This window comes from Elephantulus edwardii, unplaced genomic scaffold (genome assembly GCF_000299155.1).
Source record: "Elephantulus edwardii isolate Elephantulus edwardi_28Jun2011 unplaced genomic scaffold, EleEdw1.0 scaffold00071, whole genome shotgun sequence".
Taxonomy (NCBI): domain Eukaryota; kingdom Metazoa; phylum Chordata; class Mammalia; order Macroscelidea; family Macroscelididae; genus Elephantulus; species Elephantulus edwardii.
Window position 1 is genome coordinate 1,136,523 of NW_006399821.1, and position 16,916 is coordinate 1,153,438.

Consider the following 16,916-nt stretch of genomic DNA (forward strand, 5'->3'; position numbering starts at 1 on the left):
TTCTTTTAAGTAGCAGCTGAAGGCATTTGCTGGATCCTGGGACTATTGGCGTGATGAGTCAATTTTATAGTGATTCTATATGGGACAGAGTAGAACTGCCCTATAGCATTTCCAATACTGAAAATCTTCATAGGAGGAGCATGCTCCATCTTTCTCTTGTGGAGCAGCTGGTTGTTTGAACTGCCATCCTTGACATTTGCAGCTGAGCACTTAACTACTATGCCATTAGGACTCCTCCATGTGATACAAGTGCTTCTTAAATCTCAGTGGCTCAGAACAATAAAGGTTCATTCTTCTTGAACTCTATATATCTGTATTCACTTCATAGGGCTTCTGAAGCAAAGACCTACAGAGTGGGTGACATTAAACATCAGAAATTTACTGTTTTATAATTCTGGGGATTCTAAGTTTGAATTAAAGGTATTGATAGGGTCACACTCTCTCTGAAGTCTCTAGAGTAAGACCTTTATTTTCCTCCCACAGCTTCAGGTAATCTCATATGTGCTTTGGCTTGCAACTACAGTATGAATCTGCTGTTATATAATTGATTTCCCTCTGTCTGTCTCATCTTCTGTCTGCCTTTTTCATAGGTTATTATTCATTTTAGGATTATATCTACCCTATTCCAGTATAATCTCATGTTAACTGATAAAATCTTCAAAAATTTTATTTTAAAACAAGGTCATATTCCTAAGTACCAGGGATTAAAGTTTAGTATAAGTTTGGGAGAGTAGAGAAGGGACAAACTTCAATATAAAAAAATCTCCAAAGACATTGAGGTTGGGGGGAGAGTGAGAAAGATGGGATAAATAATGTATACTGCATTGAAAGAGATAAGGGAAAATATGGTTTAAAAGGGATATGTGATTAGGTATTATTGTCATGACTGGAGGCCAGAATGAAGGCTGCACACTGGAGTGGACTTCGGGGGAGGGATTGTATAATAATGAAAGAATTTTTCTTTTACTTTTTAAAAAGAAGAGCGAATTGCAGGGAGGGAGGTGTGGGCAAGGAGAAATGTGCAACAATGAATGGAAATCCTCAGTCTCTGTAAAATTTCATTAAAATTAATAATAATAAATTTTTTAAAAAGAAAAAATCCCAAACGTACTTCCATGGAGGCATTTCCAACTCACGACAACCCTCCATGGATTTCCAAGACAATCAGTATTAATGGAAGCACTATGCTCTCCCACTGAATACTTGGTTAATCTTAATACTTTATTTTTAGTTTAGCTGTGTAACATGTAACACACTAAGATGATTGACGGGCCAATAAGGTGATTCAGGAGCTCTCTTCTTTCTGGGATCAGGCTAATAGTGAATCTGATAATGATGCTTCAGAAGGAAAGTGGTAGATCTCCTGTTAGAAATTATAAACTGAAAAATGAAAACCAAAGTCAAATTGTTATGAACAATCTGTAATGGAATATAAACAGAAAAGAAGTTTAAAAATATGAAATAGAAATTGTCAGTTTTCATCAAAATGCATATACTGCCAACCAAAGGCTCTGTGGTTCAAATCTACCAGTTGCTCAGCAGGCAAAAAAATTGAGCTATCTCCTCCCCTTGGATTTATATTCTCTCAAAAAACTCACCAGAGGGTCAGCTATGAGTTGGTTCCAACTCAGTGGCATATAACAATAATAGTACAATTATTTTTTTCTTATATTTTCCTCATTTGTGTTTCTATCCTTCTCAAAGAAACCACTTCTAAATGACTAGAATAATTTTCCAAAAACAACTTCCTAGCCAAGTGACTGAAAGAGATCCATATAGGGTCTCACTCATATTAAAAAAAAATCAACACAATGTGGAGATAATTAAACAACAGCATTAATATCACGTGAAACTGATATCTTGCTGAAAATGATTTAAAATGAGTAGAACAATATATAAAGAGAGGACTGGCATAAATTCAAGCACAATTTAGAAGAGATCATGGAACAAGGGATATCTGAGCTGATGTCAGATGGATGATGGCTGAAAGCAAACATTACCAGTAGGTTGACTGTCTGTGTTTTATTGACTATGCAAAGGCATTTGATTGTGTATTAGACAAGTTCTGATTACCATTGAGAAGAGAGGGAATTCCGGAACTCCTAATTGTATCTATTCAAAACCAACATCTACACCAAGAAGCTGTTACCAAAACAGAGCAAAGGACCACTGCAAGGCTAAAATAAAAAGTATGTGTCAGGACTATATCCTCTATCAGTACCTATTCAATCTGTATGCTGAGAAAATCTTTCAAGAAGTTCAACTTTATGAAAAACAATGTGGCATTAAGATCAGAGGAAAACTCTCCAACAACCTGCATGATGCAGATGACACACTTTGATTAGCAAAAGCAAAGAGGTCTTAGAATGTTTGCTATAGAAGATCAAAGACTACAGCCTTCAATGTGGATTATATTGCCACATCAAGAAGACAAAAATCTTCACTCCTGGGCCAATAGGCAACATCATGATAGATAGATAGATAGATAGATAGATAGATAGATAGATAGATAGATAGATAGATAGATAAAAGATGGAAATTGTCAATGATTTCATATTACTTGGATTCACTACCAACATCTTTGGTACCAGCAACCAATAAATCTAAGTAGGTGTTGCACTAGAAAAAAAAAATCTACTGTCGAAGACCCTTCGAAAGTGCTAAAGACTTAAGATGTCATTTTAAAGACTGAAGTACATCTGATCCAAGCCATGTTCTTGTTAAGCATCTGAAAGTTGGACACTGAATAAAGTTTACAGAAGAAGAATTAATTCCTTTGAACTATGGTGTTGGAGAAAGGTACTGAACATGCCATGGGCTGTCAAAAGAAAAACAAATATGTCTTGGAAACTACAAGTAGGGCACTACCTAGACACAAGAATAGTGAATGTTCATCTCAAATAATTTGACATGCTTTTAGGAAGTGCTAGTTCTTGGGAAAAGACATCATGCTTAGAAAGGTGGAAACTTAGGTAGAGAGACAAAGACTCTCAACAAGATGAATTCACACAGTGATTGTAAAATTAGGCTCAAGTGATTGTAAAATCAGAGATGATGAAAATGTCACAGGGAAGGACAGGGTTCGGTTCCATTGTTCATATTGTCTTTGAGTTACAGTTGACTTGATGGCATGAATTAATGACTAAGCAAAGAACTAAGAGTCAGTGGCCTTTTGCATGTGCTGGACTAAATTGGAAGTCATGGCGCCAATGTGCTCTTTGTATCACCCTGGGAGAAAGTCTTGTGTTTTTTAGTGTCAGTTCTGTAATTAGTGTCATAACATTCTCCTTCCTAGAATGCTGCAGTTGATTCAAATTTCTTATTCATGAAAGCTATTGCCTTGGTACTTGGTCAACAGGATGCATTGATTTCTATAGCTAATATTTTAAGAAAGAGTGTGGAAATTGGGTAATAAACTGCCTCGTGTTTACAGAAGGAAGGGTGATTGCCTTTGTGTCTAACTCCTAGGTTCTTCAAGAAAGCATCTGTGAATTACACTGAGCCAGGTTGTCATCAGATTTTCCCCTTCTTGATTGAAAAACTGTCAGTTAATTTCTTGAATTGCCATTTAAGTAATAACTATATCATTATTCTAAGCACTTTACTGCTTTTCAAAGGTTTTTATACAGCTTATGGGGCCAATTTTCTAATGGATGACATGATAGTATGTAATGATTGGGTGCAGTAAGTAAAGAGAAAAGGAAATTTTAACCTTTTATAGCTTGGTTTCCAAATATCTATTGTTTCTTTTGTTGCTATCATTTGATTTTTCTTTGTTTCAGAAAAAAATTAATATAGAAATTCAACTTTATTTCTTTCCTTTCTCCATTAGAAGTTAATGAACTTGATGTTGTTCTTGACAGAGCTATTTCATTAACAATAATAACAAAATCATCATTGTGATGAAATCCTCACACTGTATAAAAAATTCCAGAGAGCAAAAAAATTGTAATTGCATTATGTTCCATTCAAGTTACTATTTTTTTACATTTACACTTTTGTATTTCCATGATGATTGTACTAGTTTACCTCACCATGTGTATTTTTAAATCAACTTATAAAATTAAATACTTTCATTGTTTCTTCTTAGAGTATTCAAAAGCTACTTAGTAGGTCTCTCTTGGGATTCTGTAGTAGTAGAGTGAAAAACAGTAACATACAATTCATCAGTCATCTGAAGAATTTGGTAGGCTAAACATGTGGTAGTTCTCTTGTCATTTCTTTTTCATAAAGGAGAGAATTCTAGATTTAATACACAAATATGCTTGATGTTGTTAGGTATCACCAAGTGGACTGTAACTTATAGTATCCCTGTGAACAACAGATCTGAACCTTGCCCTATCCTGCACTATCCTCAAAATCCTGACAAACTCCTTATATTGTTTCAGTTACTATGTCAATCTATCTTGTTGAGAGTCTTTCTTTCTTCTTCTGACCCTCCACTTTCTCAGCATGATGTCTTTTCCCAAGAAATGACCCCTCCTGATAGCATGTCCAAAGTATACAAAATGACATTTCACCATCCTTGCCTCAAAGGAGTATCCCTGGTTGTTATATATTTAAAGTATAAATAATTCTTTGTCCCCGCTGACAGCATTTAAGACAAGTAGAAGACATAATCAATCTAAGTGACATTTGAATGGTATAGCTGAAACTAACTTTGTTTATTGCTGCTGTATGGTTTAGAAATATTCAGAATGATGGCATAGAGGAATATTACAAATACAACATTGAACAAAGAATCTAATCCCAAAGATTAGACATTAATTATTCTATTTATAAGTAAAAACCAGACAAAACTATTTTATTCTATAGTGTTAGAAAATGAGAAAGTTGTTATTCTTGGGAACAATAGGGTAATGCAGAGGGATGTAAAGGTCTGAAATGCCAGTGATCTGTTTGTAATCATGGTGGTAATCACAAGGCATAGTCACTTTGAAACCAGTCAGTAAATATGTGCCTTTTTTTGGTAAATAGGCTGCTCTTCAATAAAAAGTCAAATGCATACAAGTATATTTGTTTGTAAATAAACAAAATAAATAATTCCTCAATCTTGCTCCAAAAAAGAATAAAAGATAAATATTTACATAAACAAATTAGTTCAATCGTATGATCCTATAATTTCATCCAATTAATTCTGCTTTCTGTGAAGAAAGGAGGGAAGATGGCTCATTTTGTTCCACCAGTCTGCCAAATTCTGTGGTTGTTAGAGAATTGCTTTTTACCAACAGTGTCAAGAACAACTTGGTTGACCAAGTTTACCTCCTTGCCATGCATGTACCACACTATTCTGCAAAGGGTTTATAGATTATAATGTTCCAACAAAAGTAAGAAGAAATGGAATATAATTCAGGAAGACTTCCTTATAGGTCTGATAGAAAGGAGAAGTAAAAAAATACACAGAGCTCCTTTCTCATTAATTAAAAATAAGACCGAATATGCAACGTGCCGTTTAAAAGCACATTTGTGTTAAGATGCTCAAGTGTTTATGACTTCTTTATGTTTCTGCCATTGAACTTAAAAACCATCATAATTGAAGTTGTTCATAATTTTGTGTGCAAGAAAAAAAATAGAGGGGTCCTTCTGTTCTTACAATAATGGTCTTGTGTCTATCCTTATGAGACTGAGTTAGTTCACTCAGCAGAATGCTCTTCATTCTCTCTCAAGTTATGCAGTATTTTTTTAAAATTGCTTCTGCTGAATGATGCATAGTATTCCAATATTTCAATCCATTCAGATGGGGTTGGACATTTGGGCTGTTTCCATGTTCTTACTATGGTGAATAATGCTGCTGTAGAGATCTCCATTTGTGCCTGGGCGAGGTCCATTGGTGACTAATTTTATAAAACATAATGCACTGGAATGGTTGTATGAAACACAATGTGAATGAAGAGTAGTGTGAAACACACTGTTTATGAACTTTGTACGCAAATCAATATAAAATAAATAAATAAAGGGAGTGGGGAGAAGAAGGGATAATTTCTCTGAGAATTCTTCTCATCTTTGGTGGTGTGTGAAGAGTTTTTTTCTCTTTGGAGCCAAAAAGCTGTAGGGGAGCTTGTTATAATTTTTATTGTCAGCTCAGCCACTACACGCCAATGTATATTTCTTCTGACCACACTCTTGGAAGATTACTCTACTTTTCCTCCTCACCAGGAAAGTGTCAGTTCCTAGAGCTTTCCTTTTTGTTGATGCTTTCAGCACAGTTTGGACTTCTTGCATCAGTACCATTGGTACTTGATCATAAGCGACCTCTCAAAAAGATTAACAAAAAGATACAACCCTGATGTCTCTAGTCATCTATGTCAAGAAACTTGTTCATCTGAGCAATCTGATGGATGCAGTAATAAATGTATGTACAAAGAAAGAAGAGTTCTCAAACCAATAATCTATATACTGAGGAATTTGAAGAACAAATGAAGCCTAAACTACAAGAAGATAGGAAAGATTAGCCATTGATTCATTCTATAAGCAAACTGATAACCCTGAGAGAAAAATCAGAAAAAAAATAAAAATTCAGGCCAATATATATTATGGATGTTGTCTTTATGTGCTGTGCAGTCATCTGTGACTCATAGCGACCGTATGTACAATAGCTCTGAACTCTCTGTCCTATCCAGAGCCAGTCTCACCATCTCAGAATACAACCCTAATATACAGCCTTCCTAACATTAAACCATGCAGTGATTCCTTGCTCTGTTCACAAAACAGCCCCTTGGTCTAGGTATAGATTTTACACGAGCACAATTGAGTGTTCTGGAATCCTCGTTCTTCTAAATTTTAGCCATAATTTGTTATGCTACACACAGTCAAATGCCTTTGCAAAGTCAATACATCACTCTTCTGCTATTCTTTGCTTTCAGTCAAGATACATCTGAACATCAGTAATGATATCCCTCATGCCATGGCCTTGTCTAAATCCAACTTGAACGTCTGGCAGTTCTCAATCTGTGTACTGTTCTAGATGGATTTTAATGGTCTTCAGTAGTGTTTTGCTAGCATGTGAAATTAAGGATATTATGTCATTAGGATACTACATTGTGTTGGATTATCTTTCTTGGAAAGGGGAACAAACATGAAGCTCTTCCTATCAGTTAACGAAGCAGCTGTCCTTTAAATTTCCAGGTATAGATGGGTAAGGAAATCCAGGGCTGCTTCTGCCATTTGACAGGTTAATTGGTATCAAATTGATTCCTGTGGCCATAGTTTTTGTAAATGCCCTCAGTAAACTCAGCTTGAATTTCTCCCTTCATTACCATTTGCTCTTGATCATATAGTTGTTGTTGTTGTTATGTGCCATCGAGTCACTTGCGACTCATAGTGACAAGAGCCATAAACACCGTTCTATGCTGTGCCAACCTTGCCATCTCCGACACACTCACTCCTACCACAGAATTGATCCATCTCATCAAGGGTCTTTCTCTCCTGCACTGTCCCTCCACTCTCCCAAACACGTATTTTCTGAAATATTTCAGTGTCAGCCATTTCTTTTTGATACAGTAACTGTGTATTCCCTCCATCTTTTTTTGATGTTTCCTGGATCAATAACCTTCATTATGTGAATGACATAACCTTGTTTGCTGAAAGTGAGGATTTGAAGCACTTTATGCAGAAGGTTTAACAATGAAGCCTTCAATGTACATTTCATCTCAAAGTTAAAACAAAAATCCTCACCATTGAACTGATAGGCAACATCAACCTAGATGGAGAAAAGATTTAGACTGTCAATGGCTTCGTATTACTTGGATCCACAATAAAAACAGTTGGTACCAGCATTCTAGTGATTGGAAGATGTATTGTACTGGGCAAATCTGCAGTCAGAGACCTCTTCAAATTATTGAGGAGCTATGATGCCAGTTTGAGGAGCGAATAGCACCTGATTCAGCCCATTATATATTCAGTCACTTGCTATGTGTCTGAGAGTTGGACAGTGAAAAAGGATGACAAAAGAAAAAAAAATGATGCCTTTGAATAGTGGTGTTGTAAAAGAGTACTGAATATTCTAAGAACTGCTAAAAGAACAAACGGATATGTCTTTGAGAAGGTACAGCCAGAGTGCTTCTTGGAGGCAAAGATGATGAAGCTTTGTCTCTCATACACTGGGCATGTTGATGGAAAAGGTTATTCTTTGGGAAAGTAATAATAATTGGAAAGGTGGTGGCATGGCAAAGGAAAGGAAGACCCTCAATCAGATGATTGACATAGTGACTGCATGGGCTTGTCAGAGATTTTGAGGATGGCACAGAATAGGATAGGGTTCAAATCTGTTGTTCATAGGGTTGCTATGCATCATACTCAACTTGATGGTACCTAACAACAGCAGCAACATGATAAAAATGATAATACACTACTTGTTACACTTCAGAAAGTTGGACAATGACTAAGGATGACAGAAGAAGAATAGATGCGTTTGAGTTGTGGTGCTGGAGAAGAGTCTTGAACATACCATGGACTCCCAAGAAAACAAACTGGTCTGTCTTGGAAAGGATGAAACCAAGTCTCTCTTTGGAGGATAGGATTTTGAAGCCCCACCTCACTTGCTTTGGACATGTATCCAGGAGGGACTAGTCCTTGGAGAAGGACATCATGCTCAGAAGGGTATATGGACAGCACAGGAGAGGGAGACCCCAGATGAGATAGATTGATACAGTAACTGGGGCGATGGGGGTTGGTACATTAGAATTAGTGAGATAGGCTCAGGACAGAGAAGGGTTCAGAGCTGCTGTACATAGGGTCTCTATGCCTCTTAGGCAACTCAACTAATAACATTCTATGACAAGTTTGGAAGCAGGAGTGGCGGCCACTTTCTAAACAATTTGCCTCCAGAAACTATGAACTGTTAAATGTCAATAGTTGTAGAGGGACTTCAGGACATTTGTTCATAGGGTCTCTATGAATCGTGTTCAACTCGAAGGCCATCAACAACAACTGAATAAGAGGACAGAGAACTTCAATAAATGAAAAGATGTTGCATGGTCATCTATTGGAAGACTTAACATTATTAAGATGTTAATGTTGTTGCATCGTATCTATCCCTTGACTTTTCTTTGTTGCTGCTTGAGCTATACTTTCTTCGAAGAACTCTATGGTTTTTGTTTTCACATTTATGTCTTTAATCCATTTTGAGCTACCTTTTGTATATGCTGAGTTATGAATTTTGAGTCATTCTTGTGCACATCAAAATCTAATTTCCTAGCACTTTTTCCTTAAACAACTTTTCCTTTCCCACTGAATAGGCATACTTGGTATCGTTGTCAAAAGCTATTAACTAGAGAGGTATGGATTTATAATTGGACTTTGAATTTTATACCATTGGTCTGTGTATCTATTATTTTTTTTAATACTAGTTGATTTACAAAATTCAAATACATTGATTTTAAAAAAGATTCTTCCAATTTCCCTCACCCCCTCCACCCATTAAATCGTACAATTCCATTAACAAGTCCCCTCTTGCCCTAAAGATCCTCATCCCTCTGCTTCCACTTTCCCCCACCTCCTTTGAATCCTTATACTCATTTTATAATAATGGTTTTGTACAATATTTGTCCTTGTGGGACTGAGTTAGTTCACTCAGCATAATGCTCTCTAGTCCAGCATTCGTATACTACAGTAAATGCAGGTTTCTACTATGTTTTGAAATCAGGAAGTGAGTTCTTTATTCTTCTTTAAGATTGGTTTACGTAAACGGGCCCTATGTCATTTCATGTAAATTCAAAGAGTCCTTTTCCTGCAAAAAAGGCTGTTAGAATTTTAATGAGAATTGCATTGAATTTATGGATTGCCTTGGGTAGTATTGGCATCTTTATTACATTGAGCTTTCCAAGCTAGGTACATGGAATGTACTTCAATTTATTTATGTCTTCTTTAGTAATAATTTCTAATATTATGAATATATATCTTTTGCCTTTTGTTTAAATGCATTATAAGGTGTTTATTCTTTTAAGTATTATTGTAAATGCAATTACTTGTTTATTTTTCTTTTCAGGTTGTTAGTTTCTAATCTATAGCAACCCAACACATTTTTTGTGTGTTGATCTTGTACCCTGACACTTTACTGAATTAATTTTTTAGTTCTAATACCTTTCTTTTAGAATCATTGGGGTTTGTATAGGATCAAGTAATCTGTGAAAAGAGATAAAATTTTAAAATGTTCAGAACTTGAAGTGTTTTGCAGCTCATTTGAACAGTTAATGTATGGTTTGATTTCTTGATGTTTCCTTCCTTAAATGTCAGTTATTAGTACAAGTAGAATAAAATAATTAAAAATTTACTTTCTTTCCTCTATTTATCATGTTGCTGTTTGCTGGTTCTTTTGTGAGGACTTAATTTTCTTAATTATCAGGAGTAATCCTACTGAAGGCTATACTCTGTAATTAAGTGCTTTAAATTGTTTTGTTCTATCAACACATTTATAAGAAAATCTATAAATGGTTTACTGAGCAATTATATAATTAATAATTAATCCCACTTTACTTTTCCTGTTTTGAGATACTAGAACTTGACTTTCAGCAGCATCATATCATTTTTAGAGGTGAATTAGATAAGACAGCAGGGAAGAGAAAAGGGGAGTGATTAGGATATTTGGATTAATTAACCATGTCGCATTAGTGGCATTGTTGTCTAGTGATACTGACAAGTGTCTAACTTTGGATAGTTCACAGTGATGCAAAGATGGATCTTAAAAATTCCTGAATATTGTTACAAAACCATAGTTACGTATATAATGGACATATATCTAAATCCTTCTTATAGGTCCAGAGATAAAGTGACAAAAGAGGTTAAGTTATTAGATTTTGGATTTCCATTCATTCATTGTTGCACTTTTCTCCCTGCCCACCCCTCCCCTCCAGTTCATTCTTCTCTTTGAAAAGTAAAAGAAGAATTCTTTCATTGTTATACAATCTTTCCCCCCAAATCCACTCCACTATGCAGCCTTCATTCTGGACTCCCGTCATAATAATAGTACTTAAGCACATATCCATTTTAAACAGTTCTCTCATCTGTTTCACTGCAGTATACATAATTTATCCCATCTTTCTTAGTCCCTCCCCCAATCCCTATGTCAGTCCCATTTTACAACAGTGGCACTATGCAGTATTTATCCTTTTGTGACTGAGTTAGTTCACTCTGCATAATGTCCTCCACGGTCATCCATTTTGAATAATATTTCATGAGTTCCTTGTTTTTCTTTTTTATTTTTTAAATATTTTTTTATTTTATTATTTTTGTGTGCGTGTACTGTCCAATCAGATCTGACTGGTACAGGAGGAGATTGCCCCTCCTTCCCCGGCAGAGCATCTGGTGGATTCGAACCGTGCACCTCTGGGATTGTAGTTGCAGCTTCTTGCCACTAGGCCACCAGAGCTCCCCGAGTTCCTTGTTTTTCAATGAAAATCCTCTTAATGGTGCCTATATCAGTTTTAGATCATCAGTCAACAAGTAACAGTTGTGTGTATCCTTCTTAGCTTTGTGGTACAATCTGATAGTTTGTTTCTGAGTGGAAATTTAGAGCCTGTGAGGATCCTGGAGAAGAGACATGGCAGAAGAGAATTTATTTTTTTTTTTAATTCTTGGTTATTTTACTTAAATTTTGTGACTTTTCTATAATTTTATCCAATAAAAACTTGGATAAATAAATTAAATGAGCCAGGCTAAACCAACTCTTTCAGTCATTACTGTATGACTGGTGATGTTTTAAATATCACAGAATTAGAAATTCTTTCAAAATACTTCTTTAGACACTTGAGCAGATTCTCATCCATCTGGTTTCAAACCTTTGACAAGCTGAAGTGTAAATGGTAGTCAAGTTTTCTGAGTTTCACAGTAAAATGTCAGTTTTGATGTTTTCTCCCCAAAAGATACAAGTGATTCCTTCATCAGCTACATATAACACTGATATCCAACTTTAGATAAATTATTATTATAGAGCATCTGTCAAAATGTGACTGATGTGATATTTTAGAAAGTTTATGTATAAGGGATATATTGTAATATCTAAGTTCTTACATATGTGTTTAAAATTCCATATTTGAAAAGTAAATACAAGTGAAGCACTATGCTTGGACTATATCTCATTATGGAAATGTTTTTAAGTATAACAATGAATATAAGTTGAATATTACACTTCTGGTTGTCTGATGAATAACAAGTATTAGAAACAGCCCGTGGGGAATGTTTTAAAATATGTACATATTCATATTAACATTTTCAATACATTTTCTTTTCAATTTGTACTCACCATCATCTCACATACTTTCGTTGCTAGGAGAGGCTATTCCTTGGAAAAGTACATCATTCTCAGATAGGTGGAGGGACAGAAAAGTAGAAGGCCCTCAACCAGGTGAATTGACTACACCAGGTGACAGTGACTAGAGCAATAAATAGACTTGTATGTGTCAGAGATTGTGATGATGGCACAGGATAGAACACGGTTCTGATCTGTTGTTCATATGGTTGCTATGAGTCATATTTGACTTGATAGCACCTAACAGTAACAATTCTACTACCATTACTAGACGCTACTTTACTTATTTAAGGGCCTCCTAGGAATCTCTCTGGTGGCTTAGTGGTAAGGAGAGGTGCTACCAACTCAAAAGCAAGCAGTTCAAATCCACCAGGACTTTGTGGGATAAATAAGGACAGTCTATTCTTCTGCAACTTACTATCTCTGTAAACCCAGTCAGGTAGACACTGACAACATTTGTTTAGCAACCTTCCCTCCCCCTATTTCTATGCCTTGTCCTTCCCATTACTAATTTCTCTATCATCTTTTCCAGTACAGTCATTCATTCATTTCAATTATAATCAAATCCTATTCTCTTTGTAACCATTCTCATTTTTTTAAGGAGGATTTGCCTAGTTTTGCTCTGCATTTACCTTGAATGTGAAGGGGACATATTTACTTCCCTGATTTTCAAATTCTTGGACGTCATCTTCACCTTCTCAACTACCAATAACTGAAGAAGATTATAACCTTTATGTGCACGTGCACACCCATGCATGCATGCATGCATGCACTCATACCTCACACACGTACACTTAGGACTGTCCTCTTTGAGGACCCAGTGGTGTCCAAACTGAGAAATTAAAGCAGTCAGAGAGGAAGCTTTCTGGGTTAGAGGAGCAGCAAGCTCTGAATGATGACTGTAGAAAAGATATCTGCAGAGAAAACTGTATCAAGAACCAAGGTGTATTTGAGGAATCCAGGATTACTTCTCAGAAAAGATGTCATTCACACTAACATCTCCTGTTGTTGTGTTAAGTGACTCATAGTGATTCCACTGACAACAGATCTGAACCTTGCCCTATTCTATCCCCTCCTCACCAACTGTGATTTGCTCAAGCCCATTCAGAATTTAGCTTGCATATTGATCAGATTTCAAATTTGATCACCATAATGTACAAAAGCCCAGAGTGTGAGGTATATAGCTCAGTATTGCTGAAATTCTAATCATTTAATATAGCAGAACATTTAAGTTTACTATGGAATTAATTGTGTCCCTCTTCACTCTACCCTACTCCCCAAAAGCATGTGTTGTAATCTTAATTCCTATCCTGTGAATGTAGTCCATATGGAAGTAGGGTTTTTATTAAGTTAATGAGGTCATATCTGTGTAGGTTGTGTTTTACATAAATCACTTGAGATAGAAAAGGAGCAGAATAGGCACAGAAACAAGGCAACACAGATAAGGGAAGGATGTTAGGTCACATGAAGATCTCCAATAAATAAAAAATAGGTGCTATCAAGAAACAAGAGCGCTCCTAATTGAATGGGAGGAAATTTTACATTTTTCTCCCTTGGAGTGGTCTCTGCATTCAAACTGCCTACCTTTGGCTTGACAGTGCATCTCTTTACCCACTAGGCCACCAGAACTCCCTAATCTCATTGTATTAATGTTTTTATAAAAAAGAATAAACTCAAAGAGATAGGGGTCAGAATCCAAGTGACTCTGTAGCTGCAAGCATGGAGTTACCAGAGGCTTAGGAGAATTATGAACCCAATTCTGTATCAGGACCTCAGAAAGAATTAACATCTTGATCTGGGTCTCTAACTCCACAGAACAGCAAAATAACAAGTTTGCATTCAGTAAAGACAGCTTCTTTGTGCTATCATGACACAGCAGGCTAAATAACTGGATGAGGCACATAACTCTGTCCTGTTTAGCTCTCACTGGCCTCACTTGAGACCTCTGACTTCCAGAGTTGTAAGAGAATAAACTTGTGCTTTTTATGTCACTAAATTGGTAGTAATTTGTTACAACAGTATAAAAAATGGAAACAATAATTGAGCTTAAAGGATCTATGGGATATTAAGGATATTTGTTGTTAGGTCTATTATAGGGTCAAATACCACTCGTGACCCTATGCACAACAGATCTGCAGCTTGCCTTATCTTGTGCCATCCTAACCATCTCTGATATGCTAGAATTCATTGTTTTAGTTGCTATTTCAATCCATTCTGTGGTGGGGCTTCCTATCTTTCACTGACCCTCTATCTTTCCCAGCATGATGTCTTTTTCTGAAGATTGGCCCTTCCTGGTAACATACCCAAAGTATGTGAGGTCACCTTTCATCTTCTTTTACTCTAAGGAAAACCATGGTTGCACTTTTTTCATACAGACTGGTTTGTTCTTTTAGCAGTCCATGGGATAGTCAGCACTTTTCTCCAACACTGTATTTAAAAAGCATTTATTCTTCTTTCATACTTACTCATTGTCTGACTTTCAGATGCATAGGAAGCATTTGAAAATATCATGACTAGCTCCACTTGCTGTACAGAGGTAACTTGTTGTTGCTGTGAAGCCAAACACTGTGACACTGATGAGTCAAATGTGGGAATGGTTACCCATGGTGGACAGTGTTTGATGAAGCTCCCAGATTAAAACAAACCTGGAAGCAGGAGTGGCATCCACTTCCACAATAACTGCCTCTGGAAATCCTATGAACCTGGAGAAAGGATGAAAGTTATACAGGAGGTGTCCAGGACTTTCGTTCATAGGGTCGCTGTGAATTGCCTGCAAATCGACGGCACTTAACAACAACACAATATGGGCAGATGGTGTACCTTAGTCTATAAACTAATATCCTTCCTCTTTAACACTTTGGAGAGGTCCTTGACAACTGATTTTCCCAGTGCAGCAAGTCTTTTCACTTTTGCTATGCTGCTGCTATAAATGTTGACTGTGGACCAAGTAAAATGAAGTTATGGACAACTTCAATCTTTTCTCCATCTATCATGATGTTGTCTATTGGCCCAGGGTTGAGGAGTTTTTTCTTGATGATAAGATATAGTCCATATTGAAGACAGTAGTTTCCTTCCTTCCTTCCTTCCTTCCTTCCTTCCGAAACAGTCTCAAGTTTTCATTTATTTCCTCTTTTTAATTTTAGGAATTTTCTTCACTTTACATTGAACCATCAATCTCACCTCATGGAAAAAAATCTGAATAATCAAAATCATTGTCAGACTCACATCTTCAACAGAGAAGTGAGATACTGCACCTCTGTGTGGCTGTAAGTTATGTTAGAGATGGAAGCTTTCTAGTCCAATGTCTGCAGGACTAAGGAACCTGGATCAGGCGGAGAAGGGCCACAGGTTATTGTGGGGAAGGGATCCTGGTGGGCAGGGATGGGTTAGTCCCACTAGGTCTTCACATTATGCAGATAACAATTCAGACACCAATTGTGAAAAGGGAAGTGAGATGCTCTGGAATCATGAAAAAAAAACGTGTGAACAAATCTAGCATTGCTCCATCCCACACAGGCAGCAGTCACTCTTCAGAAGACACATGAGTGTAGCTCTCTCCTGAGCTCCTCGTCTTCCAGGCCACAGCTCCAACCACCACAATGTCAACAGCCCCAACTCCAAGGAGAGCCACAGTAACAATTTCCATGATGGAAGTGTTAGACTGGGAAGCCAGCTCTGATCTCAAGGTTTGGGGCTCTGGCAGCCCCTCTTGCTGCCCATGGTGCATGTGTCTCTGCTCCTCTCCAGAGGGCACAATCACAGCTGCCCACTTCTGGAAGGTTGTATCCCCCTGGTCTCCACAAGCTCTATGTCCAGGATCTGGTCCTCCCCATCTCACCCCACTGCTAGGTGAGTGTGATCTCCTCTGGGTAGAAGTGCTGTGCCCAGCACCTCAGTGTCACCTAATGGTCAGAGATGGAGTGGGGTGTCTTGTGTATCTGTGGAGGCGCTGTGCAACGCAGCGCCTCCTTTCCGTTCTCCAGGTATCTGCAAAGCCCTTCCACGCACCTGCCCTTCACGTAGTCCCTGAAGCTCTCTGCCACACTGGCCTTCTCTCACTTGCTCTGGGTCATCTCAGCGGCCATGTCTGCCGCTGTCTAGGAGCGCAGACCTGCAGCTTTCAGCTCAATGTAGTCAGCACCATCATAGGCCTACTGACTGTCCCCGCGGAGGAAGAGGCCCTCTGAGGCCACCTCGCAGCCATGCGTCCTCTAGACAGTGTGAGACCCAGCCTCATTCCCGCTGTTATAGCTGCAGGTTCCGCAGACTCATTTGGTAACCTGTTCCATTGTCTGCAGAGAACTGTGTTTGTCAGTCCCAACATTCTGGCCCCTCCTGCTGGATTTACAGCGCATGCGGCTCCATCCTCAGATTAATGGCGTCACTTCCCGAGTCTGGGTCGTGGACAGGATGCCTGAGAGGAAGACTGCAGTTTCCAATATCTTGTGCAGCAAGCATTTCAAGACCTCTTCACTCTCTGCAAGCGTAGTTGTTTTATCTGCTTACCACAAGTTATTGATGAATCATCCTCCAATCCTGATGTCACATTATTTTACATACATGAAAACAATTCAGGATTACCAAAGCGCAGTGGAGTATTACTCCAGAATATATCCTCTTTATAAACAAGCATCAGATTTCAAAACTTGGAGCTCTGTCATATGAATATGAC

General features: G+C 37.4%; 1 pseudogene; it reads right to left on the reverse strand.

The window, feature by feature from the left end:
- Positions 1-15,767: 15,767 nt before the first annotated feature.
- On the reverse strand, positions 15,768-16,702 carry LOC102861750 (annotated as a pseudogene).
- Positions 16,703-16,916: the final 214 nt, after the last annotated feature.